Below are 26,251 nucleotides of genomic sequence, written 5' to 3' on the forward strand. Positions count from 1 at the left end.
TATACATAATATACAAATATAAATTGTATAGTTTATATATAATTCATATATAAACTATTTAGTTTCTATATAGTTCAATAGTTCTGATATAAACTATATAGTATTATAGTTTATACATGGTACATATAGTTTATACATAATATATATATATAAAACATATAGTTTATATATATAATACATACTTTATATATAAACTATATAGTTAATATTATATATATATATTAGTTGTTTTAATTTTTCTTCAACTTTTAAAATGAATGCAATTTAGTCCATTTTACAATATTTTTCATATTTGATTCCTTTTTGTGTTTAATTTATTTAAATTTTTATTTTTAATTCAATTTGTTCAATTAGTCCTCCACATTTATTTGCATCTGAAATTGACCCATACTTATTACTTATTTCTATTTTTTAAATTGGCCCATAACTTTTTAAATGGGTATAATTTAGTACTTTTTTTTATTAATTTCAACATCACAATTTAAAATTATTTCAATTTGATCCCTCATCAATGTGTGTTGTTTAATTTATTTAAAATTTTATTTGTAATTTCATATTTGTTCAATTTAATCCTCCAAATTTTATTTGCATCTGAAATTGACCCATACTTATTACTTATTTCTATTTTTAAATTGGCCCATAACTTTTTAAATGGGTATTTTTAGTACTTTTTTGTATAATTTCAACATCACAGTTTAAAATTACTTATTTCGATTTGATCCCTCATCAATGTGTGTTGTTTAATTTATTTAAATTTTTATTTTTAATTTCATATTTATTCAATTTAGTCATCCAAATTTTATTTGCATCTTAAATTGACCCATACTTATTACTTATTTCTATTTTTAAATTGGCCCATAACTTTTTAAATGGGTATAATTTAGTAATTTTTTGAATAATTTCAACATCACAATTTAAAATTATTTCGATTTGATCGCTCATCAATATATGTTGTTTAATTTATTTAAATTTTTATTTTTAATTTCATATTTGTTCAATTTAGTCCTCCAAATTTTATTTGCATCTAAAATTGATCCATACTTATTACTTAATTCTATTTTTAATTGGCCCATAACTTTTTAAATGGGTATAATTTAGTACTTTTTTGTATTAATTTTAACCTCATAATTTAAAATTATTTCGATTTGATCCCTCATCAATGTGTGTTGTTTAATTTATTTAAATTTTTATTTGTAATTTCATATTTTTCTGAAGTCCATCCGAACCTTAATTAACCTTCTTTTTAATTGCTTCGGACTTGAACTGGCAACGATCCGAACTGAAAGTAACTCGACCTGAACCTGAACTGTATCTAGATTCAAATCAACTTGAAAATGACCCAACCTGATTTGACCTGGACCCGACCTGATCCGAGTCGAAGCATCAAATTTACCTGACTTGACCTGTATCCGATTTTACCCGACCTGCCAGGATCCGACTGAAACCTGAAGGATTACCCGATTTTACAACCCTAAATAGTTGCTAGCTTTAACATCAGTCCAATCCACTAATTAATTTTTCCCTAGTATTTAACTTATAATAATACATATACAAATTAAGTGATCTCAGTGATTATGAGAATGATTGTTATTCTTTGAGATTTCAGGTTCGAACACCTGTGACTGTAGGATATTTGAGTGTTCATTATCAAATGGTGGAGAGTTTGTAGAACATATAATACCACTTGTAAGAACCCTAAATTAATATAATAATAATAATAATAATACATGAACCCATCAAGCGGTCTTAATAATAAAAAATAACATTGTACTCTCTAGAAGTTTTGAGCTCGAGCAATTATGTCTGTAAGATGTGTATATACTATCAATTAATTAAAAATTTATGAACATATATTCTTTTATAATCACTCTAAATTATTAAAAAAACTTATAATAATAAACACTCCTAGTATAATTGATATATACATGGTAACTAAGCTTACGATTTTTGATTATGTTAAAAGTAAACATATAAAAGAAACGAAACAAAGGAAAAGTGAGTTTTTTACTTATATTTATTTAACCTAAGGGTAAATTTTTTATTAATTATCTATATATCTACACTAATTTTTTTTAAGTTTAACATCACAAGTTAAAAATATAAATCAAATTGAAATTATAAAATGTAAATCAAATTGAAATTATAAAAAAATAAATCAAATTGAAATTATAAAAAAAAAAATCAAATTGAAATTATAAAAAATAAATCAAATTGAAATTATAAAAATATAAATCAAATTGAAATTATAAAAATATAAATCAAATTGAAATTATAAAAATATAAATCAAATTGAAATTATAAAAATATTATTAAATATACTCAAACGTGTTAGTTTTAATAAGATTTAGTGATGTTTGTGTCCCTCAATTTTTTTTAAAATATAGCCCCTAAATATATTTTACACTCTATATAACTCTTAAATTAAGAAAAAATAATAGTATTTTATAGCTTGTGATATTTATATTTCTATTTTCTTGAAATTTTTAATAACATTTTTATATTTTTTTAATAATTTAATTTTTAGTATTTTATATTTATTTTAAAATATCTCAACTTTTTATATTTAAATATTTTCCTTTTGTTTTCTTAAAAATGAAATAATTTTTCAAACATTTTATAAAATATCAACTAAGACTCGAAGTTTCTAAAAAGTCAATTAGATTATTGTCACACCCCAACTTAGGGCTAAATTTTAGAAATTATAAAGTATTGAATTAAAGTGGTATTTTGGAAGCAATTGAGGATTAAAGTGTAAAATCACAAAGTTGGTAAACCATTTTAGGAAGTTTAGGAAATTCAGGCATCTAGTCCCGAATTTACCCATTTTCTTATATGTTGAAAATATAAACCCCTTTCCCCGATCAGTTCCCTGAAAATAAAACCAAATTCTCTCCCCCGTCAACCCTCTTTTGAGCTCCGATTTCTCCATCGTCCGGCCACCGTTCGTCGATCCGAAACTACCATCGTGTTCATTGTCGACCGGTGAACAAAACTCGTCAAACCTCTCATCGTGAATTGTCATCGTTCGTCATAAAATTCAACTCAAAGTTTTAAAGTTTTTAAACTTCATTGCCGTGAAAATCGTCGATTCGTCATCGATCGTTGCTCCGTTTTTGACACCTCCCGCACCATCGTGTTCCTTGCATCGTTCTGAGTCCATCGATGTCCTTATTGTCTCTGTCGTCGCCAGCGTGTGAGGGGGTGAGGAAGTTAAAGTTTACGACGTTTCGAAATCGAGCTTTCCCGATCAAAATTGTGAACTGAGCTTGGTAAGTGTCTCAAAATCCCTTAAAATAATTTAGAAATTTTTGTGGAATTTTGCCAACCCTCTAAGGCCGTGCACACTCCCCACGCCACCCTGAGAGTGGGGAAAGTCTGTTGCTTGGTGGACTGTTTGGAATGTGCCTGCCCGACCCGCCTGTCCGACCAGCTTGACTCAACTGAGTCAACCCACGCTGAGTTAATTCGGCTGCGTCTACTCACTAGGTCAACTCGTTGACTTTGACCAATCAACCAGCTAACCGTTGACTTTGACTGAGTCAACCCGTTGACCGTTCCGCCAAATTCAAACCCAGTAAGCTGTTTTTCATTGATTTACCAACTGATTCGATCCGTTTTTTGCAATTAAGCTCCGTTTTTAATGAAATTTCTGTTGATATGTATCTGAGGAATTATTGGAATTTGATTTCAAGATCGAGGGTGTTCGAATGGAGTTTAAATGGTCGATCAGTATGTCATGAAAATCGAGGTAATACACTACTACCTTTTCATGCTTTATGGAACATGTTGGTGTTGGTAAATGCAATAAAAAAATGTTTGATCTTATCTGTATTGTTAGGTAATTCCTACACTCGATACAAATGCGGTAAAAAGTCGGTGTCGAAATAGTTTTTTTTTCTCGAATGAGATTTTAAAAACCACACCATTTTTTAATTATTCTCTTCAGATTAAATTTAAATTAAAAGTGAACGTGATTAAAAAAAACCTCTCGTTTCGAAAAAATTAGAAATTCCTTTATGATAGAAAAATAAGGTTCGAGAAGTCGCCACCAATATTTAATTAGGGTGTGATTAGACACCAAAAAACGATGTCATTTTAAATAAAATTAATTTTAATTAAAACAACAAATTGAAGTCTGCGTTACCAAAAAAATGAGTTCGGGAGTCGGTTACGCGTGGGGAAGGATTAGCACCCCCACAACGCTCTAAATCGATACCTAGTTGATTAATTAATGTCTTGGCAATGAAATTTACAAATTCGAATTTAATTTGATTTTTGATCTCCAACAAAACAATAACATACGAATTTTACAATATTCAAAATCATTAAAATAGATTAAATTAAAATTACCCAACCTTTAGAAAGATAAAGAATATTCGATTATTTAAAAAATATTGAGACCATATCTTAAATGAGGTATAACAACCTTTTCTCGATAAATTTAAATAGTTGAACATTCTTTTTCTTCCATTCCGAAATTTTAAGGTGACAAATTTTTTTAGGTGTCACTGATGGGATATACTTCTAATTTAAAATCTTCAAAAGCGGATATCTAATACGTTAAGACAACCCACTTAAAACAATTTTAAATTAAAAGAGTATTACCCTTAATCCAATTATGTACTTATGAGTCGAGTTATGCACGTGAGGGTATCATGCAGGTCGAGCGAAAAATAAATGCAATTATCAGTATTTTAACAATCAAATAAAATTCATATGACTTTACACATTAAATTAATTGATGAAATTAAAAGACGGGAACCCATTTGATAGAACTACTATTTACTATGAGATACACGCATGGTGCATACATATATATATATAGCTATTCATTATGCATGAGTTCATGAGATGCAAAATAACCATTTATATGCCAACACACACATATATATATATATATATACAAGACATAAAAAGCCACCATTTGTACAACAAGCATTTATATAAATATATATTAACTTAATGAGCATAAACAATATTTCTTACATAAAATAACCCATTCACCCTAAAAACATGTGAACCTCCACTAACATAATATGGTCTATTTATGCATGAACCTAACCCCACTTGACTCCAAAACATGGGTCACCTAAGCTTTTTGGCAATTTAGTGGATGATTTATAAACTATGTTTAGTGGGTTTAATAAAGAAAAGATTCATCTTTTATGCTTTATCAATTAACAACCATAAATATACTATTAATATTATTTATTTAAAGTTGAAAATAACATTTAATAATATAATATGTAAATGCCATATATATAAATGCACACCATATATTAAAATAATATAAAATTCATTACGTAAAACCAAAACTAAACCCACTGCCAGAAACCTAATCTTAAAATCAACTGCCATAAAAGATGAAAATGGCAAATAACAAAGTTAGGTAACTAAAATCTAAATTAAACAGTTCAATAATCCAACATGTAATGTGATTAAATCATAAAGTAACAAAATTACATAACCAATACAAGAACAATCAAGAAAATAGAATGAAGAACAACATAAAAATGACTAAAATGAAAAATGCTTAAAATACAAATGACAAATTAAAAAAAATTGATTTAAGGACCCAAAACACAGAGGTTCAAAGTTAATGGAATTCAAAGGTAATTATTCCACTTACCACACTTGTATTCACCTAAAGCTAAACACTGTCGTTTTACCCAACCATCTTTAGGGACGGCAATGGGTCAGGTTCGGGCCGGGTATTGGTTCCCCCATCCCCGTTTAAAAAACCCGTACCCGTCCCGCTTAAAAAACCGCGGGGATTTAAACAGGGATCCCCATCGGGTAATCGGGGAAAACCGCGGGGAAACGGATATCCCCGTTTAGTATAAACGGTTATTTAAACGGGTATCGGGCCGGATATATATATTTAAATTAAATATATAAATATTATATATATTTTGTAATTTAAATTAAATTTATTAATATTATATATATATATATATAATTATTTTTAATATTTATCGGGCCGGGTATCGGGACGGGGATTACTAAACCCGTCCCCATCCCCGTCCTCGTTTAACATAAACAGTTTTTCCCCGTCCCCGTTTAACATAAACGGTTTTTTCCCATCCCCGTTTAATTCGGTTTTCAGTTTTTCCCGTCGGGTACGGGTTTTTTTACCATCCCTAACCATCTTAAAGCCTAAATTAAGCTAGATTTGACCTAAAATTATAACACACAATCTTTGGCTAAAACCATCAGTGCCGTTTTGCTTCCTTCTTCCCCTACTCTCTCCCTCACGCTCACAAAACAAAAGGGAAAAGAGAGACCTCTCCCCAAACAGCCCCGACGCTCGCTCAACCATCAAATCCCGGTGGTAACTTGTTCCCACGATCATCGTTCAAGCTCCAGGTAAGGCCTTAAAAACCCAAGTTCATAGGTTCTCCCTCAAGACCTTAAATCTGAGGCTAAAGCTCACTAAATTGACCCCTAAACCATAAACAACACTCGACCCCTAAACCAAAAGATCATAAACCCTTCGAAACAAACTGACATATCCTCTCAGTTTCTCGGTAGCTGACAGTGTTCTATGCTTAAACCACCCACTATTTTGAGCTGAAACCATATCTATCTTGCATAGGCACCCAAATCAAACTTGTGAACACCCACGCAAAGCTTCACTACGGCGATAAAACCCTCTCCATAAGGTAAATGATCTCTTTCTACTCTTTACATAATATATTTGCTTCCAAACATGTGATATTGCTTATTATTTAGAAAAATAAAAATAAAACTAATAACCTGCTTATGGACTGTGTATTGCTTCTATTATTGGTTTGCTCAAGAAAATGATATGTTGCCCTTGTTATATTACTTCATTCGAATGCTAAAATGAAAGAGGAAAGTTCCTTTACACACTGTTTTTCATTTCGTTACAATGAATTTCACCCTTAACAAACTATTTCCCCCCTCCAAAACCGAGAGCTCCCTCAAAATGTAATACTCCTCTTTTTCTTTGAAATTACTTCCTCTATTTTTATTTGGAGATTTGGTTGGAGTAGGTGAGTTCATCCCTGAAATTTTAGGGATTAGGTTGGATTTTTTTTGGTTACTTTTCGGAGGATGAATGATTCTTTGACTTTGGAGATGATATGCAGGTTTCACGTGAGAGGCATGGGTGGTGGAAACATTCTCTCATTTTCTTCTATTCCCATTTCTTTTTTAATCCCCTCCTTTTTAATCTTGCGTGTATTTGGTGAAGTTGTTGAATTGGAGTAGATGAAATATTGACAGGGCATGGGTCTACTTAGTTGGTAGTGTTTCACATTGGGTGCTGCAAAATATATGTAAAAATAAATTAATAATAATAATAATAATAATAATAATAATTATATTATATTAAAAATGAGACGAAAAATGAGTGTCGACAGCTGCCCCTCTTTGCTTATTCTTGTGTCAATAAAAATAGGGCAAAGACGAAAAGACAACGCATTTTTCGTCCGGTCTACTTCAAAGTTTGAAATATGATAAGGAATCTGTTCCACTGTCACTCAGGGAATATCAGATTTGGGGATGTTGATCCACTCCACTGTTCTTCAGGAAAGATTGAATCGGGGTAGACTTGTTCCGCTGTCACTCATGAAATATAAATATCAAATCTTGAAGGAGAGGGATATGTTCCACTTCTTTCTGAAGGGAATATCAAATCTCGAAAAGAGAGACATGTTCTGCTTACTCTGAAGGGAATATCAGATATGGGGAAGTTGATCCATTCAATCGGGGCAGACTTATTCCACTTACTCTGAAGGGAATATCAAATCTTGGAAAAGAGAGACCTGTTGCGCTTACTCTGAAGGGAATATCAAATCTTGGAAAAAAAAGACTTGCTCCTCTTACTCTAAAGGGAATATCAAATCTTTGAGAAGAGAGACCTGTTCTGCTTACTCTGAAGGGAATATCAGATCTGGGGAAGTTAAAAGATATGTTCCTCTTACTCTGAAGGGAATATCAAATCTTTGAGAAGAGAGACATGTTTTGCTTACTCTGAAGGGAATATAAAATCTTAGATAAGAGAGACCTGTTCCGCTTACTCTGAAGGGAATTTCAGATTCTGAACGGAATATCAAATCTTGGAAAAAAGAGACTTGTTCCTCTTACTCTGAAGGGAATATTAAATCTTTAAGAAGAGAGACCTATTCCGCTTACTCTGAAGAGAATATCAGATCTGGGGAAGTTGAGAGACTTGTTCCTCTTACTCTAAAGGGAATATCAATATTGAGAAGAGAGACATGTTCCTCTTACTCTGAAGGGAATATCAAATCTTGGAGAAGAGAGACTGTTCCATTTACTCTGAAGGGAATATCAGATCTGGAAAGAGATGTGATCCATTGAATTTGGGCAGATTTGTTCCGCTGTCACTCAGGGAATATCAAACCTTGGAAGAGAGGAATCTGTTCCGCTTCTTCTAAAGGGAATATCAGATTTTTCAAAAATCACAAATTGAAGATTTAATTGAGAAACCTTTCTCATATTTTGATACACATGTGAACAAAATCCTACCCAAAGGTCTTATGGATGACCTGAAGGACTTATCATCTTACTCAAAAGGCTTACAAATAACCCAAAGGATTTAAGCATCATGCTCGAAAGACTTACTGATGGCCCGAAGGAATTATAAATTTGGGAAATATTTTACTAGGTAAGAAACCTTTCTTACTTTTCAAAAATTTCAATTTTCAGATTTAAATGAGAAACATTTCTCATAAAACGACTTAATGGTTGGACAACATGCCCCTACTTCAAAGTAATGTTTCCTCTATGGATTGGACTCATCTTGTTCTTCAGGTTCGCCTATCTAAACGTGATTCTTTTTGTTTGAGGTTTGAATTCTAGCTTTGATTTTTTTTGGGATTTGGATATCATGAATCTTTTTTCCTTGGAAGATCTGTAAAAACCAAATGTTTATATGTGAAATGAGAATGCAATGCAATGCATTTTTTTTATGAAAATGATGTTCTCATGCATGTGTAAATGTTAATTCAGTTTTCTTTGACTCCAAAGTGGAGAACCAAGTCTTCTTTCTCTTAATTGTTCTTCTCTATGGTTTACTCAGATATCGGTGTAGCATCTTACTACTCTTGGAGATATTCCCAATCATCTTGTGGTCTTTGCTTTCTGTCTTTATTTCAGAGAAAGTGTTTTCTCTTTCAACTTCTTGTTATGGCCAGAAACATGACTCCGTTGCCCCATTTTTGGAGACTATGTATATGACTATGCCAAACTCCGTAAAGATCACATAGAGTGCTGTGTTTATTCTGATCTGACTCTTAAAACATGACACCGGGAGGACCTATACAAATTTTCATGTCACCACATTTAATCAAACATCAAATAAGGCTTGTTTATACCATATCATGTCGAGAGGTTTAACAACAGTCCGTCATTCAACCTTAGTTGGTTCCATTAATCTCTTGCTGTTAAAAGTCTATCGCCTCTTCCGTGGAATGAAATCTTCATCATTTCTCATTTTTAACTTTAGGGTCGTAGAAAACAACATTCACTTTGGGTTATGGAAATAACACATGATCGCCACATTAATTCAACACCATGTTCACTGGTTCGTAAAACATTTGACAACACATTCATCTTTCCTGTAGCTTCTGGTCATATCTTTCAACCAGAGTAGCTCTTTGCATAGCGTTCATAGTTTTTATAGGGTATTATAAAGATACCAAAACTCAATGAAAATTAAAGTGGAATGTTTCGGCTCGCCAGCATTAATGCATATGAAATCACAAAAGTAACTGATTATGGACAAAATGATCATATACAGTAAACTTCACTGTCACTATTTCACCATTTTCATTCTTCATACATTTATATCCCATTGGAACTATTTTTCAATTCAACGATCTATCCATAGGATAACATTGGCTTCTAAAAATGCCCCACATTAATACTTTTAGCTGAAATAGGCCTTCAAAATGCCCCAACATTTAAAGTTATAAGACTCACTCTCAACGTATTCTTGGTTTAAATCTTGTCATCTCAATATGATATGGGTTCAGTCATACCCCAATGTGGGTACTCATGGCTCCCTTCGTACCAAAATCTCTTAACTTTGAATGCTCATATTTTAGTGTTATTAAATAATAGTGTTGTCAAATAGCTTGAGGGTTTTTCTTCATGTTGTCATGGATACTTAAGAAATGATAAACTCTTCTAACATAATGTCTCTCATTTTATTATGAGCTGGGGTATGTGTGCCCCTCTCTTCAAATAAAGCGATCATCTTATTCTTGACTGGTCACACTCTTGCATTTTGGCTCTGTACTGGGATATATGCCCCTTTCCTATAGGGTGCTCATTTTTTTGATAGATTACTGACAATGTCACAAACACAAAAGGGGTGTTATGAGCTCTTATTCTTCATCCTTTATGATCTATTAGACCATATGTTTCAAGATTGTGGACTGCTTCATGTTCTGGCTTTGCTTATTCTTTTTCTCTAATAGAGGCACAATGAGCCTCTCCAGCTTCAAGGACCTTTCACATTTGAAACTGTCATGTTTGAAAATGTTTTTCCCCTTTCTTTTATTTTAGGATCAAAGAATGAAAGAATTTTATAAAAATTGCCCCTTAATTCAGGCTCATAATCGAATCAAATCATAAACATGAGTTCACCGAATATCAAAAGAATCAATAGCTCTTTAATGTTTTCAAGGTTATAGCTCTTTGACAAGTGTTAAAATTGAGGGGTTGGCTTCAGGTTGGCTTCCTATTTTCTAAGATTTTGACCACCAAAATGTCATCTATTTCTTGATCATTGTGAACATCGCAACATGCCCTTCTTTCTTGGCTTGGTATTTTAATCGGATGCGGACAAAATGTCACAACTAGCATAATCAATTACTAGAATTTCTAGAACACTTCTGTTTCAGTTCTCTTAAATCTTCCATGTTCAAGCTTCTTAGACTGCCCTTCTTTCTTGGCTTGGTATTTTAATCGGATGCGGACAAAATGTCACAACTAGCATAATCAATTACTAGAATTTCTAGAACACTTCTGTTTCAGTTCTCTTAAATCTTCCATGTTCAAGCTTCTTAGACTCCTCTAACAAAGGCAGTACAAAAATATCGGTCTAAAAATGAAATTCCTGAGTGCTCGTGTGAAATCAACTATAACAGATGTTCCTTAACTCCCTTAGTCCATCTTTACTGAAACTCCTTATTTATAAAATTTATTTAATTTGCCATTGTCTAGCTAGCTGAAATCAGCTTTATTTAATTTGCCTTTATCAGGCTAGCTGAAGAGTTCATCTCATCACAAAATCTTCGACTTGACAATAACAGTGGAGCATACACTGAATTGCCAAGTACCCGATCAAAGTCATGGTTTGAATATAATCTATTCATAAAGCCAGGGCTTTCGAGTTTCCTCTATAACCAATTGCCTTAGCGGAATAGCTCAGCTTTATGGTATACATATATAATTACATTCTGGGTATACGGATTCAATTTCTTAAGCTTGTCAAGGAGAACCTGTTATAGTCCCGGTGTTTATTGAAGATCAGAAAATCTCATCGTTAGAGTTTAATTCCCAAGCAATTGATCTAAACTAGACTCATCTATTCGACTATTTCATCTATAAAGATCATAATCATCATCGAACGTCATCAATAAAAGTGTGGTCTAGTCAGTTTTGTAACATCATATACAAGAGATGCCCCATATTTTCCGCTCCTATACGTACCTGAATACCAAGCCTATTGTTCATTCCCTTATGATAAAAGTAGGCTGTATCAGTCCCTACAATAAAAAGGTATAGTGTTCGATTGTATCTTTTGGGGATAAGGTCAAGGTCCTTGTTTTATCAGGTTTCAACCTTGTTATTTTGTCAAAGATTTATAACTCTAGTCATTTAAAGAGTTTTTAATTCAGTTGATATTTAAAGAACTTCAAGATTGCAAATTTGATTCAATGTTCACCATCTTTAAAGTAGCATAAATTCAATTAAATGTCCTTATAAAAAACTGAGAAATGACAACAAAAAAACAAGTTCAAACAAGATGCTGCAAATGACAGAAAGTTTCATGACGAATGAAATGATTTTTGCATAATTAGGATGTCTTATTACTCATCTGATGCAGTGGCATTTTATTCGATCAGATGTTACATATTGCGCTCTGATGCCCCACTTGAGTTTGTCATCCACTGTTACACCAAATCTTGTATCAACGTCCCTTTTTGAACAAGCATATATATCTCCTTTAACAGCGGCCTACAATTCCCTGTTGAATGCTAGATGCCCCCAAGTGGAAATCACATACACTATCTTGATTATAGTTGTGGGCAGAAGGGTTTGGTGTTACCTTCGTTGGCCTCTGTGTGAGGTATTGACCTTTAATCAAATAGGGGTACATATATGATATAGAAGTTTTGAACAACAGCAAAGTATTTCTTGATCTCGAGACTTTCTTTGGTCGGTCGGAACGAATAGCTGCTCTTTTCCTTTTACGGTTGTGGACATGACATTCATTTATATCATCAGTTTTTGCGTTTGGATCGGTTGAGCCTTTGGAACTGACTTTTATGTTTCTTTTTCTAATTGTATTTTCAATTAATTCCCCAGCTGTCATAAGATCCTTGAAGTCCCTTGCTGAGTTTGCCAACATTAACTCGAAGAAAGGATCTGAGAGAGAATGACAAAACGTATATGATATCTCTTCTTCTAACGTGAGAGGTTGAACTTGTGCTGCCACTCCTCTCCATCTTAAGGCATACTCTTTAAAGCTTTCAGTGGCTTTCATCCTTATTCTCTAAAGATCCTGACGCTTTAGAGCTAAGCCTTTAACATATCGATATTACCCCAAAAACGCACCAGCCAGATCGACCCATCTCTTGATTTTCTCTCGGTTCAAACAGTTATACCATACTATAGCTGGCCCATCAAGACTATCCTGGAAGTAGTGAATCAGTAGATTATCATTATTTAAGTACCATTCCATATTCTGAAAAACATTCTTAAGTGAATTAGGGGACAACTGATACCATCATATTTTTCAAAATTAGGCATCCTAAATTCATGTTGGATGACCAAATCTGGGACCAAGCTGAGCTCTCTCGCTTCTAGTTCTTTATGGGAGGCATTAACATTTTTCGTAGCTCTAATTGCTTCATTCAACTGCTTAAATTCATCTTTAAATTGCTCATGAACAATGAGGCTCTTCCCTAGGTGTGATTGTGAAGTTCTAGGGTAGGTTATCATTCTCGACGTATTAGTTTGATAACACTTATATCTCTTATCAGTTATATTTTCTCTATCATCAACCCTGGTTGCCATCACTTGGATCATCTGCTTCGATATTTCTTGTAGATAATCCGATGTTTGATTTATCGTATCTTGTTGTAATCCGACTAACTTCTCCTGTAACCGCTCTTGTGATCCCTCATGAGATTGCTCTATTGTTTCCATTTGTTTGTTCATGATGATGAGGAAGTGGTATGAATGAATGATCTTGTTATTACTTGTAACACCCCCAACCCATATCCGACCCAGATCCGAGGTGTCACATTGATTTTTCAAAACATTTACTTGTCTAAAATAGTGAGTAATTTAAAATTTTATAACATATAACTTATTCAAAACGTTTACAGAACCATTCAGAGCTTATACAATATATTCTTTTGAATACATGCCAACTAAAACTTTATATATTAAAATACATATTATTCACCTCTCTTCTGATTTGACCTTTAGTAAGGAGATGCTGACCTGTCTTGCTCCACATCGCTCTTTACTCTTCTTGAAACCTACGTGTAAATCACTTACACGCTACGTCTATGACTTAGTGAGGCATTAATTTATAAAAGAACTCTAACTAATTCCACATGCATGAACATATCATCTTATAATGCCACATCAAAACAATATAACATTATATATAACGTACTATACACATATACATATCACACATTGTTTTCATCTCTAACCTTATTCCACTATCAATATTCTTATAATTTATATCTTATAATTATATTCTCTTATATTTATTCTTTTACTCAACATATGATTTAATTAACTAAGCAATACAAACATCATCATATAAATCATATCAGATTATCTAATAAGAAATACATGCATACATATGAATCATCATTAGTCACTTATCATTAAATCACATAACACATATACTTAACATTCTTAATCATATACTATACCCATATCTTATCATGTCCTTGCTATAAAATTTATCATATCACAACATATATTTGTTATTATCTCTTGATTAGCCCATGTACATATGTGAGAACTATTGATATGTGAGTCGTTAGAGGTTGTGCACTAATGCTGTCACCACAGCTCATATAAATGCACTGAAGTGCCACGTAGAATTGCACCGAAGTGCCACGTAGAATTGCACCGAAGTGCCACGTAGAATTGCACCATAGTGCTATATAAGATGTCCCTAAGGACCACGTAGAAAAATTCCTTAAGAATCATATACATATGCCAAGGACCAAATATGTGTCTCAAAAGACCTCATACATGTTCCAAAGAATACATATATGTCCCGAAGGACCGCGTAGTCCCTCGACTCTTGGCATGCCAACTATACCTCTATCTCTCTTGACACATAACATGGACATTAATATTTAGATTATCTCACATTCACATATACATATAATCTCATAGTTCTTCCACATAACTCATTATCACATTTCCATAAAATCACACATAGTCACGTAGTTCATTTCCATATAGTTCACATGTATATATACTCATATAGCTATTATCATTTCTCCTGTAATCACATAGATCACATCTCATAACATACGCCATGTACATATAATAACTTATCACATATCATATAACTTATGGTTTGTACTTTTATACTCACATCAATTATATATATATTACCTTAGTTCAGTTTCACATAGTTTATCACATATACATATATTCTCATAAATTATCATCAAAGAGCTCCTATAACATCTTCATATGGCTTCATTTAAGCCTATAAATATTTCTCATATAATTTATCTCTTGTTCTAATATGTTTATATTTATCATATAACACATAACTTTTATTGCATATTTATATCGCATTCCTACCTCACTAATTCATAATATAATTTATATCATATCATCTATCTTATTCTTTATTTCTTGATAAGCACTTATATTACATAACATATGTCATATTTATAAACATATATCTTATATTATATGTGTATATCATCACTTTATATAAAACTTTACTAAGTGATATATTATTCTCAGTTCATTTTATAATTCAATCATGTCTAGTTTTCTTAAATTCTCATAAATCATATAATATCTAATACACTAATTCTCATAATTGATCATATCACTATGTACCTGTCTAATTCATGTTTCCATTATTCATATAACCTTTACACATATTTACCTAGTTCCTATTGTTATAATGAATTCACTTTCATCATATTCTCCTATTATTACATATTTTATCGTATAACCATATATTCACATAATCTTGTATTTCATTATCATGTAACTTATATTTGTTCTCTTATAACTCTTCATATTCATGTATTTTCATTTCCATAAATTACCTAAAACTTATAATATGACTTATCTTTTATACTCATATAATTTCATATCTATTCTTATATCATCATATAATTTATGTAAACATATATATTATTTATATTGGTTATTATATCTTATCACACTAACATAAATTCATACAAATCATGTCACACATACAATAACATATTACTCATACACCCACAACAAACACATACTCAAGTTTATGAATTCATGCATAATACTATCATAAATAGACTTGTTGCAAGTCTTATTTCCATTAAACATCATATAATATCTAATATGCACTCACCTGGCCTCACTAGTCAATATCGATCTCTTAATTTTTCCCGATGACTATTACTTGTAAACTTTTCTCGACGTTGCTCTCGATCGAAATCTACACCATCATATATCTACATAGTAATACATTGATACATATCAGTATACTAATTGATATCTTCTAAACTGTCACTTCTTAGGCTAAAAAAAATATATTTTCATCTTTTAATGAAGGTATGCATCGATGCACTACCTGTGCATCGGTACCCAAATTACCTTCGATGTTTAATCTTAAGGGGGTGCATCGATGCACTAACTGTGCATCGGTACACTCAAGGCATTCTATTTTTCTTCTTTAAAGAGTGCATCAGTACACATTGAATGCGCATCGATACACTTTGCCCATAATTTGTATTTTACGTCCGAAAAACATCAACTCTTCATTCAATTCTTCTATTTTAATCCCCTATCATGTCATTAAACTCAACTACCATTACTTAAACCAACTTGTATTCATATAAACCATCTTTATCTTCCATATCTCATCATGATTCTTAAAATTAAGAATCTTACTAAACTTTCAACTTTGTTATTAATCCTTTCTAACTTCATAAATCTCTTATTCTTAGTGATGACAAGTCAAATTCCTTCTCAAATTTCACTTATTAAGTCTTTTCCATAAATTCATCTAAAAACTCATTTTCTTTAATTTCTTCTATATATTTCATCTTGTTGTTTTAGAACAAATTAAGCTTTCCTTAAGCTTAATTATCATCTAATGATCATAACCCAACCTTAAAATCAACAATTAATCAACAAACAAAGAAACTCACCTTAGAGCTTGGAGATACGGGAGGAGGAAGAAGAAGAAAGAAAACTATGGAGAATTCTCTCATTTTCAACTTGGTTCCCTTGTCTTTTAAAAGAAATATAAAAATTTCCTTGTCAAATGACCATTTTGCCCTTTAATTCCTTTAATAATTACTAACAACTTTTAGGAAATATTTTCAGATAAATCATTGAACTATTCAATTATTCTACTTTAATCACCAAATTCTAAAATATTTCAATTTGGTCACTAACCCGGTATTGAGGATGTTACATTACTGTTACATAACTTTCCATAAATTATTTTCATGTTTTCATAACTAGTGCATGTAAAATGCTTAAATAAACAAATGCAATGGAAATTTATGTATGCAAAAAATGTCATTCAAGAGTGATCATCTTAAAACAACTTTCATTGAACACAAAGGTTTTGATACATCAAACAACTTTACACATAAGGAATAACTTTAACTCGTAACTTCTCTATCTCTCTCAAAAGCCAAGTTAACTTCCACTCATGTTTGGGTGTTGAGTTGTCCATCTGCTCCAATTCTCTTGCAAAGCCAGCTAGATCAATCAATTTGTGATCCAAATGGCTTGCTTGGATCATAGCTTATTTCATGACGTTGTCTTTTTCCTCCATCTTACGTGTCAATTCTTGGAGTTGTAAACGAAGTTTGTTCATTTTTCCTCGTAAGAAAATCTTTGTTGTTATGAAATCCTTGGACACTATTTTCAAAATTATCTACCATCCTCACCAATTTATTGTTCCTAACTCTAGTGGCTTCTAGCTCAGCATCAACCTCACGCTTGTGGCGTTGATATGGAGTCTCTATGTTGGCTATGGATAAATTCAAAATCTGATTCTCGGCTTGACATCTTTCTAAATCATTAACAATTATATCGCGCTTTTTTTCTGTAATATGTAAATCATAAGAGAACTTCTTGGCTCGACCTTCATGCATCTTGCAATTCTTTCTCCATTGTTCAATGTCTTTATTCAGTTTAGTGACCTCTGTTGTCCACTCTTCTGGGGTATATCCTATACAAACATTTTTAAAGGCTAGACTGATCCTTTGAAAACTATCACGCGTGACTTCCATCTCTCTATTCAGTTTATTGTTTTCATTCCTCAAATGACGAACTTGAGTTTCAACCTTTAGCAAATCTTCTTCCTCATGGATGCCCCCATTGATATCCTTACCTTTGAACACTATTGGCTCCGTCTTAACAGGACAATCTGTCACCAAACCCAGTCAACCTTTCACTTCGAACTCCAAAACTTCATGATCCAAAAGATGTTGGACTCGATGTTTGAAGGAGGTGCAATTCTTAATGGAATGTCCTTATCCCCGACATGACACTCACAATGAACATTGACGTCATACCAATTTGGATACGAAGGCTGCAAAGGCTTCACATATGTGGGCCACCTCTTGGGCCTCTAAAAGCTTATCAAACAACTCCTTATATGAATATGGATAGAATCAAAATGAGAGTCAACTCTCGGCTTGGATTTAACTCGAGTCTTTAGGTTTATTCCTCCTGACATTGTAAGCATACTCTCAAATGGCCATGAGTTCTGATTACATTGTTTCTTTTCATCTTTCTGGACTTTTACAGTTGTCACAATTTCTTTGGGGTCTCCAGACAATTTATTGATACGAATGATGACTGTGCGTGATTTCTCAGATTGGTTAGGGTCAACGGTCCATCGTGTATTTGACATCATATGACTGTTTTTGTCGAGCTCAATCTTTTCTTTTATAGAAGTCTCTTTTTCTTTGTCCAAAATAGTTATTTTATCCATCATCTTGGACATTTTCTCCCTTATCTCCCTTATTTCCTTTTGCTCTTCATCAGACATACGATCCTCAGGCGCATAGCTCTCCATTATTTTCGGAGCTTCCTCAGGATGAAATTCCTTAACTATGTTATAGTTTTCTTAATCATGAAACCTTTTATCCATTATGAAAACCTTTTAATATGATGACCATTCACAAATCAACACCTTGATTATGTCATGAACATGTGATGCAAGCAAAAAGGAAAAAACAACATATAAACTAGTTAGTAAAAAAATGATAATAAGATGACAAGAATTATTATAGAAGCAAATAGCAAATTAGATAAATTAATAAGCTAATGCAAAACGAGAATGTGAATGTAAATGAACAAGGTGTTAATTTCAAAAGTGACCACTATAGAACAACCTTCATTTAGACAACAAGATTTCATTACACCATGTAGTAAAAATACAATTGCGACTCTTCATTTCTTTATTTCCATGAGCCGTACTCTTCATGGAATCTAACATTGCACCCAAAGTTTTCGGTGTATTTTATCACATTTGACGATGTCTAAAGTCCTTAAATTGAATCTTGAAATCTAAAATAAAATATACATAAAACCAAAATGGGTTAGTAAACATAATATAAACAAAATAATAAGTATCGAAATAAATAAAACCTACCCTCACATGCTGACTACCCAATCATGCTGTAGTAGATCCTACCCAACATGATATCTACCCATATGCTTTGTTTATCCTAACCTAATGCCATCTAGTTCGCATTCTTATTCGAAAAATTAAACCTAACTGCATGATCTCTAGTTCGCATACATTTATTCAAGAAATTAAAATTACACTAAAGAATGCTCAAATAAGCTTTTCCTTGTGTACTCTCCTCACAGGATCATATGGTATGGGCAAGGCAGTATCTGGGTTCTAAGTTTACTACATGTTGGGATCGGTTCTAAAGTAAGAGGTCCTCGAATTATCCTTTGGTGGTGCCCCCTTGGGCTACCGAACCCTCAATCCTTGCCCATTACAAACTTTTGGATCGAGTTCAATTCGAGGGGACACACTTCCTTATGTCATTGCGGAGGTGAAAACCTCACGAGGATCATAAGGCGTGAGCCCAAGGAGCGTTTCACTATCCCGCACGGAGGTGAAAACCACACGAGGGCGTAGAGGTGCACAAAAAATCTGAATATTCGATTTTGCGCAAAAAATATCTGAAACTGGATTTGGGAAAAATCGGTTTTTTTAACCGGATCGAATATTTAAAAACCAGATAGTATAACCGGTTTGGGAAAAAATTAGACGATCGGTTTTTTTACCGGATTAAAATTCGGTTTGAAAAAAATGGATAAAAAACCGGTTTTTATCCGAAAAAAATTCGGTCTGGGGTTTTAAAAACTTTTTTTTGAAAGAGGGTACTTTGTATTAAGAACGGTTACAAAGTACACCACCTCGAGAACCTCATTAAAAAAAACCTCCCTAATCCTAAATGGATGAAAAAGAGTGTGCCTTGAGGTGGTAAGAATCAAAGTTATTCGAATATTAAATCAGCCGATTTCAATCTCCAACCGATTTCAATCTCCAACCGATGAGCAGAGATCAACCGCACCTCTTCTGACATCTTGGCTTACCTTTCGCCTCCTCCTAAACTTCAACTTTCTTCTCAAGACATTGCTAGTGCAAGCCACTAACGATCCCTTTACAGCTTTTGATAAAATAATATTTTCATGTGTATTGGAACTAACGTGGTTATGCCTATGGGAATGAACCAATTCCAATTCTTTATTTAGTGCCTTAAGCCCTCCACTAACATTAATTTTTGGTCCAACAGAACCACTAACAACGTCACTAGAAACCAAGGAAAATTTCATCTCTTTGTTTAAATCCAAACTCCCACTAACAACGCCACTAGCCTTGTTCTGTAGCCCCTCAATACACATATTCGGCGCATTATGCGCATTAACGTCGGAAGCAGCACAACCATCCAGATCAGCGACCATGTACTCCCTACAATCTGCCTCCATAACATTCATAAAGCCACTCCTCTGAAAAATTAAAGCATGCGCTGCTACCCAATCACGAAAAGTCTGGGAATCAGTTCCAACAACCCATTCCTCTTTATTCAGAGGACCCACTCCTGCTTTCTCAGCAGACGAACGCCACTCTCCACCACTAACAAGAACGTCGTTGGGGGGTTTTTGTGACCGTTTTTTGACCATTTTTTCTAAAAAAATCACCATTTTACCACCCTAAACATGTATAAATAGGTTGGAGATGTATTTGGTTGATTACAACTTTCTCAAATCTTATTACATAACACCTAAACATCTCTCAAATCTTATTTTTGTATTTTTTTTGTTCATCATGGCTACAAATACCGACCCTAACATGGCTGAATCTTCCGTCGGGAGAAACCTTGAAGTCGTGAGAGTGATCGAACACACTCGAAACAAAGATATTTGGAATCACTACGATTTACGTGAGAGTAGTGCTGCTCACCACCATCGGTTTTTTTATATCTGTTTTTTTTAAATCAGTTTTTTTCAAACCGAAACCGATTACACCATCCGGCCCTCCAAATTGGTTAGGATCCGAACTGGTTTTTTTAAAATCTGATTTTTTAGCTAGGTGAAAAAACCGGATCGGTTTTTATCCGATCCGGATTGGTTTTTTATCCGACTTTGTGCATGTCTACGAGGGAGTAGTTACTTACACCTACTTAAATAGGACGAAGTGGAGTTTTAGCTCATGTTATGCAAATGCAGTTGTGCAGTGTTTGAGGAGAAGCGAAAACAAAGCAAACAACACTGAAAAGAAAACTCAAGACCCTGAAAAATTATTTAATCTGAAAACATTAGCAAACAGATCAGTACAACTATTTAGTGGTTAAGCAAATTAAGAGTCAAAATGCAAACAAAACTTATTTAAAACCAAACAAGGGATCAAAAACCAAATTAGAATAAACTTGTAATTTTATTTGCAAACACCATTTATTAATCGACTAATGACCTGACTCTCTAAAAAATACGTCCCCAGCGGAGTCGTCAAGCTGTCTAAACAGCTTTTTTTTTTCTCATATGAGATTTTAAAAACCACAACATTTTTTAATTATTCTCTTCAGATTAAATTTAAATTAAAAATGAATGTGATTAAAAAAATCTCCCGTTTCTAAAATTTAGAAATTCCTTTATGATAGAAAATACGGTTCGAGGAGTCACCACCAATATTTAATTAGGGTGTGATTGGACACCAAAAAACATTGTCATTTTAAATAAAATTAATTTTAATTTAAACAACAAATTGAAGTATGCGTTACCAAAAAATGAGTTCGGGAGTCGATTACATGTGGGGAAGGATTAGCACCCCTACAGCGCCCTAAATCGGTACCTGATCGATTAATTAATGTCTTTGCAATGAAATTTACAAATTCGAATTTAATTTGATTTTTGTTCCCCAACAAAATAATAACATATGAATTTTAAAGTATTCAAAAGCATTAAAATAGATTAAATTAAAATTACCCAACCTTTAGAAAGATAAAGAATATTCGATTATTTAAAAAAATATCGAGACCAGCTCTTAAATTAGGTATAAGAACATTTTCTCGACAAATTTAAATAGCCGAATATTTCTTTTACTTCCATTCCCAAATTTTAAAGTGACAAATCAATTTTTTAGGTGTCACTGATAGGATATACTTCTAATTTAAAATCGTTAAAAATGGATATCTAATACGTTAAGACAACCCACTTAAAACAATTTTAAATTAAAAGAGTATTACCCTTAATCCAATTATGTAATTATAAGTCGAGTTATGCACGTGAGGGTATCATGCAGGTCGAGCGAAAAATACATGTAATTATCAGTATTTTAACAATCAAATAAAATTCATATGACTTTACACATTAAATTAATTGATGAAATTAAAAGATGAAACCCATTTGATAGAACGACTATTATTTACTATGAGATACACGCATGGTGCATACATATATATAGCTATTCATTATGCATGAGTTCATGAGATGCAAAATAACCATTTATATGCCAACACACACACACACATACACACACACACACACATATATATATATATATATAATATATTTATATATACAAGACATAAAAAGCCACCATTTGTACAACAAGCATTTATATAAATATATATTAACTTAATGAGAATAAACAATATTTCTTACATAAAATAACCCATTCACCCTAAAAACATGTGAACCTCCACTAATATAATATGGTCTATTTATGCATGAACCTAACCCCACTTGACTCCAAAACGTGGGTCACCTAAGCTTTTTGGCAATTTAGTGGATGATTTATAAACTATGTTTAGTGGGTTTAATAAAGAAAATATTCATCTTTTATGCTATATCAATTAACAACCATAAATATACTATTAATATTATTTACTTAAAGTTGAAAATAACATTTAATAATATAATATGTACATGCCATATATATAAATGCACACCATATATTAAAATAATATAAAATTCATTACTTAAAAAAAAAACTAAACCTGCTGCCATAAACCTAATCTTAAAATCAACTGCCATAAAAGATGAAAATGGCAAATAAAAAAGTTAGGTAACTAAAATGTAAATTAAACAGTTCAATAATCCAACATATAATGTGATTAAATCATAAAGTAACAAAATTACATAACCAATACAAGAACAATCATAGAATGAAGAACAGTATAAAATTAAGACTAAAATGAAAAACGCTTAAAATACAAATGACAAATTAAAAAAATTGATTTAAGGACCCAAAACACAAAGGTTCAAAGTTAATGGAATTCAAAGGTAATTATTCCACTTACCACACTTGTATTCACCTAAGGCTAAACATTGTCATTTTACCCAACCATCTTAAAGCCTAAATTAAGCTAGATTTGACCTAAAATTATAACACACAATCTTTAGCTAAAACCATCAGCGCCGCTTTGCTTCCTTCTTCCCTTACTCTCTCCCTCACGCTCACAAAACAAAAGGGAAAAGAGAGACCTCTCCCCAAACAGCCCCAACGCTCGCTCAACCATCAAATCCCGGTGGTAACTTATTCCCACAACCGCCGTTCAAACTCTGGGTAAGGCCTTAAAAACCCAAGCTCGTAGGTTCTCCCTCTAGACCTTAAATACAAGGCTAAAGCTCATTAAATTGACCCCTAAACCATGAACGACCTCGACCCCTAAACCAAAAGATCATAAACCATTCGAAACAAACTGGCCTATTGTTAACTTCCTAAAAAGGCTACTTTTAAGGCCTTTTTTTCACTTAAGTTATTGTTTGTTTAAAAGCTCATTTTAGGCATTTTAGGATAATATAGTTGCATATAGTTTCATTTGTGGTGGTAGTTCTATTTTATTTCTTAATGATGCTGCTTGAGGGAAAGGTGTAGTTTGTCTGTGGTGTGTAGGGAATAGCAAGCAAAAAGGACTAGATGGGAAGTAATGCCGCGTCATCACACGTTGCTGAAGCAGAGTGAAATGCCTTGGCATTTATGGCACAGAAAAAGATAAAAATATACAACTGTACGAGGACAACTGGCTCTGCACATGAAATGATTGATGTAACTGCCTGCCAGAGCTACTATAGGACCACTGCCACTTGAAGGATAAGGTTCACGCACTACATTTGATTCTAGGGGTATGAGGGGTATTTTGCACCCAAAAACCTCATCATTACCCCTAGATATTTTTATTATATATTATACCTCATGGGAGAGAGGAAGATGAACACGTGAAGAGGAGGCACACGCATAGAGCAGAAAAAAATTAGATTTTTATTTTCTTTTCCTTTTCTTCTTCCTTGGGTTTTCCTCCATTGATTAAGCTCCAAAGAGTGGAAATCTAGGTACCGAGAGGAGCTAGCGAGCTAAGGTGATTCGTGGTGGCCGATGAGACCTCCGGTGGCGCGTCGAAGGCTACTTATCACTTCCCTTTTTGCTACCTATTTTTAACCATGAACTAACTTATTTGGTGGTAGTTGGTTTAATGGATATTTAGACTTTATTTTAATGGTATATTTAAGTTTATTATGGTTCTTTATTTTCTTTGCTTATGAATGCTTCACCATCTAGACTAGTAAGAGGCATGGAAATGTCCATTTCTTAGATGAAGTTTAGGTATTCGGGAGAAACCTAAGCTAAAAATACTTGTAAGTATTCGAGAGAACCACAAGATAATATCCTCATAAGCAATGTGTTATAGTATTTTCAAGGGGCTTTAAACCGGCCTAGGGATATTATAACCTAATCCCTTAGATCTCGGGAGAGACTAGGATAGGATTTCAACGACTAAAAAGGGTGTCTTTATCAATAGGGTAGGCTGACCAACATCGTTGAGTGAGAGCTGATGCCTTGGCATCCTATTCTGTTAGGTTCCTTTGAGAACATTTTAGAAAAGCCCTGTCGAGCAAGTAAAGATTAGATAGCTTAAATATGCCTGAGAGATAAGTTTAGCATCCTTAGATCAATCACTGTCATTCATTCTATTGGAAGCTTGTCACGTGAGGATTATATTCTTTTCATTTTATTTGCTGTTTATTTACCATTTTTCATTGCCTCGATATTACACCATCTTATCTTGCCACTGCATTTCCATCTGCTACACCATCAAACCATTCATCTGCATCCACCTTCATACACATTTTCATTTGTTTGTGACACTTGTATATATAAAGACTAACTATACATAGATAGATTATACTTAGCTTTGGTCACTTTTGTAATTTCGCCCAATCCCTGTGGAGACGATACTCACTCATCATTATATTACTGAATGATTGTGTATATTTGCGGACAAGTTTTGGGTGCCGTTGCTGGGGATTGGCAGCCTGAAGTTATTTAGTTTTGCCAAAGCATTTTATTTTGTTTTGCATTTTTATTTTTGTATAGTTTACTTTATATTTTTGTTTTATTTTTCAGGTTTATTTAGTGTATGCCTAGAAGAAATTATGAAGAGCCTTTGGAACCGATAGAACCATAGATTGAAAGACTCTTTAGACAAAGGAGATGTGCTCAACGCGCTAGATGAAACATGTATCAGATTGGAAACCAAGGCATTGGTCAGGATGATGGAAATCAGAATGCCGCGTCATTAGACTATACTGATCCTGCGTTAGGCCACGTGTTATTCATGATCACTTAATATGATGCTGGATGATCTGAATCCTGGAATCGTGGCACCCGAAATTCAAGCTGCACATTTCGAGCTAAAACCAGTCATGTTCAATATGTTGAATTCTATTGGGCAGTTTGGGGGTATGCCAAATGAAGATGCCAGGCAGCACATTCGAAATTTTCTGGAAGTTTGTGATTCTTTTCGCCAAGAGGGAGTACATGAGGATTTTCTGAAGTTAAAGTTGTTCCCGTATTCATTGCGTGACCGAGCAAGGGCTTGGTTGAGTGGTGTACCAGCCGGTTCGATTGAATCATGGACTGATCTTTGTAAGAGTTTCTTATTAACGTACAACCCACCAAACATGAATAAGCAGCTAAGGAATGATATCATCTTTTCGCCAGGGTGATGACGAATCCTGTATGAGTGTTGGGATCGTTACAAGAGTTTCCTTTGAAAGTGTTCAAATCATGGTTTTCATGATTGGACTCAAGTAGTCATGTTCTGTAATAGAGTCAATGCACCCCACGGATGTTACTTGATGCTTGGCAAATGGGACATTGCTGGATAAATCACCTACTGAGGCGTTTGCTATCTTGGACAGAATTACTAACAATGATTATCAGTTTTCTTCCTCAAGACTTGGGAGTGGGGAGAGCACCTAGAGCATTTGAGTT

At 33.2% G+C, this 26,251-nt stretch overlaps 1 pseudogene; it reads right to left on the reverse strand.

Annotated features, from left to right (window-relative positions):
* LOC120141865 overlaps positions 1-13,428 on the reverse strand; it is a 30,643-nt pseudogene extending 17,215 nt beyond the window's left edge.
* Positions 13,429-26,251: the final 12,823 nt, after the last annotated feature.

Source organism: Hibiscus syriacus, unplaced genomic scaffold (genome assembly GCF_006381635.1).
Source record: "Hibiscus syriacus cultivar Baekdansim isolate YM2019G1 unplaced genomic scaffold, ASM638163v2 tig00110814_pilon, whole genome shotgun sequence".
Classification (NCBI taxonomy): Eukaryota; Viridiplantae; Streptophyta; class Magnoliopsida; order Malvales; family Malvaceae; genus Hibiscus; species Hibiscus syriacus.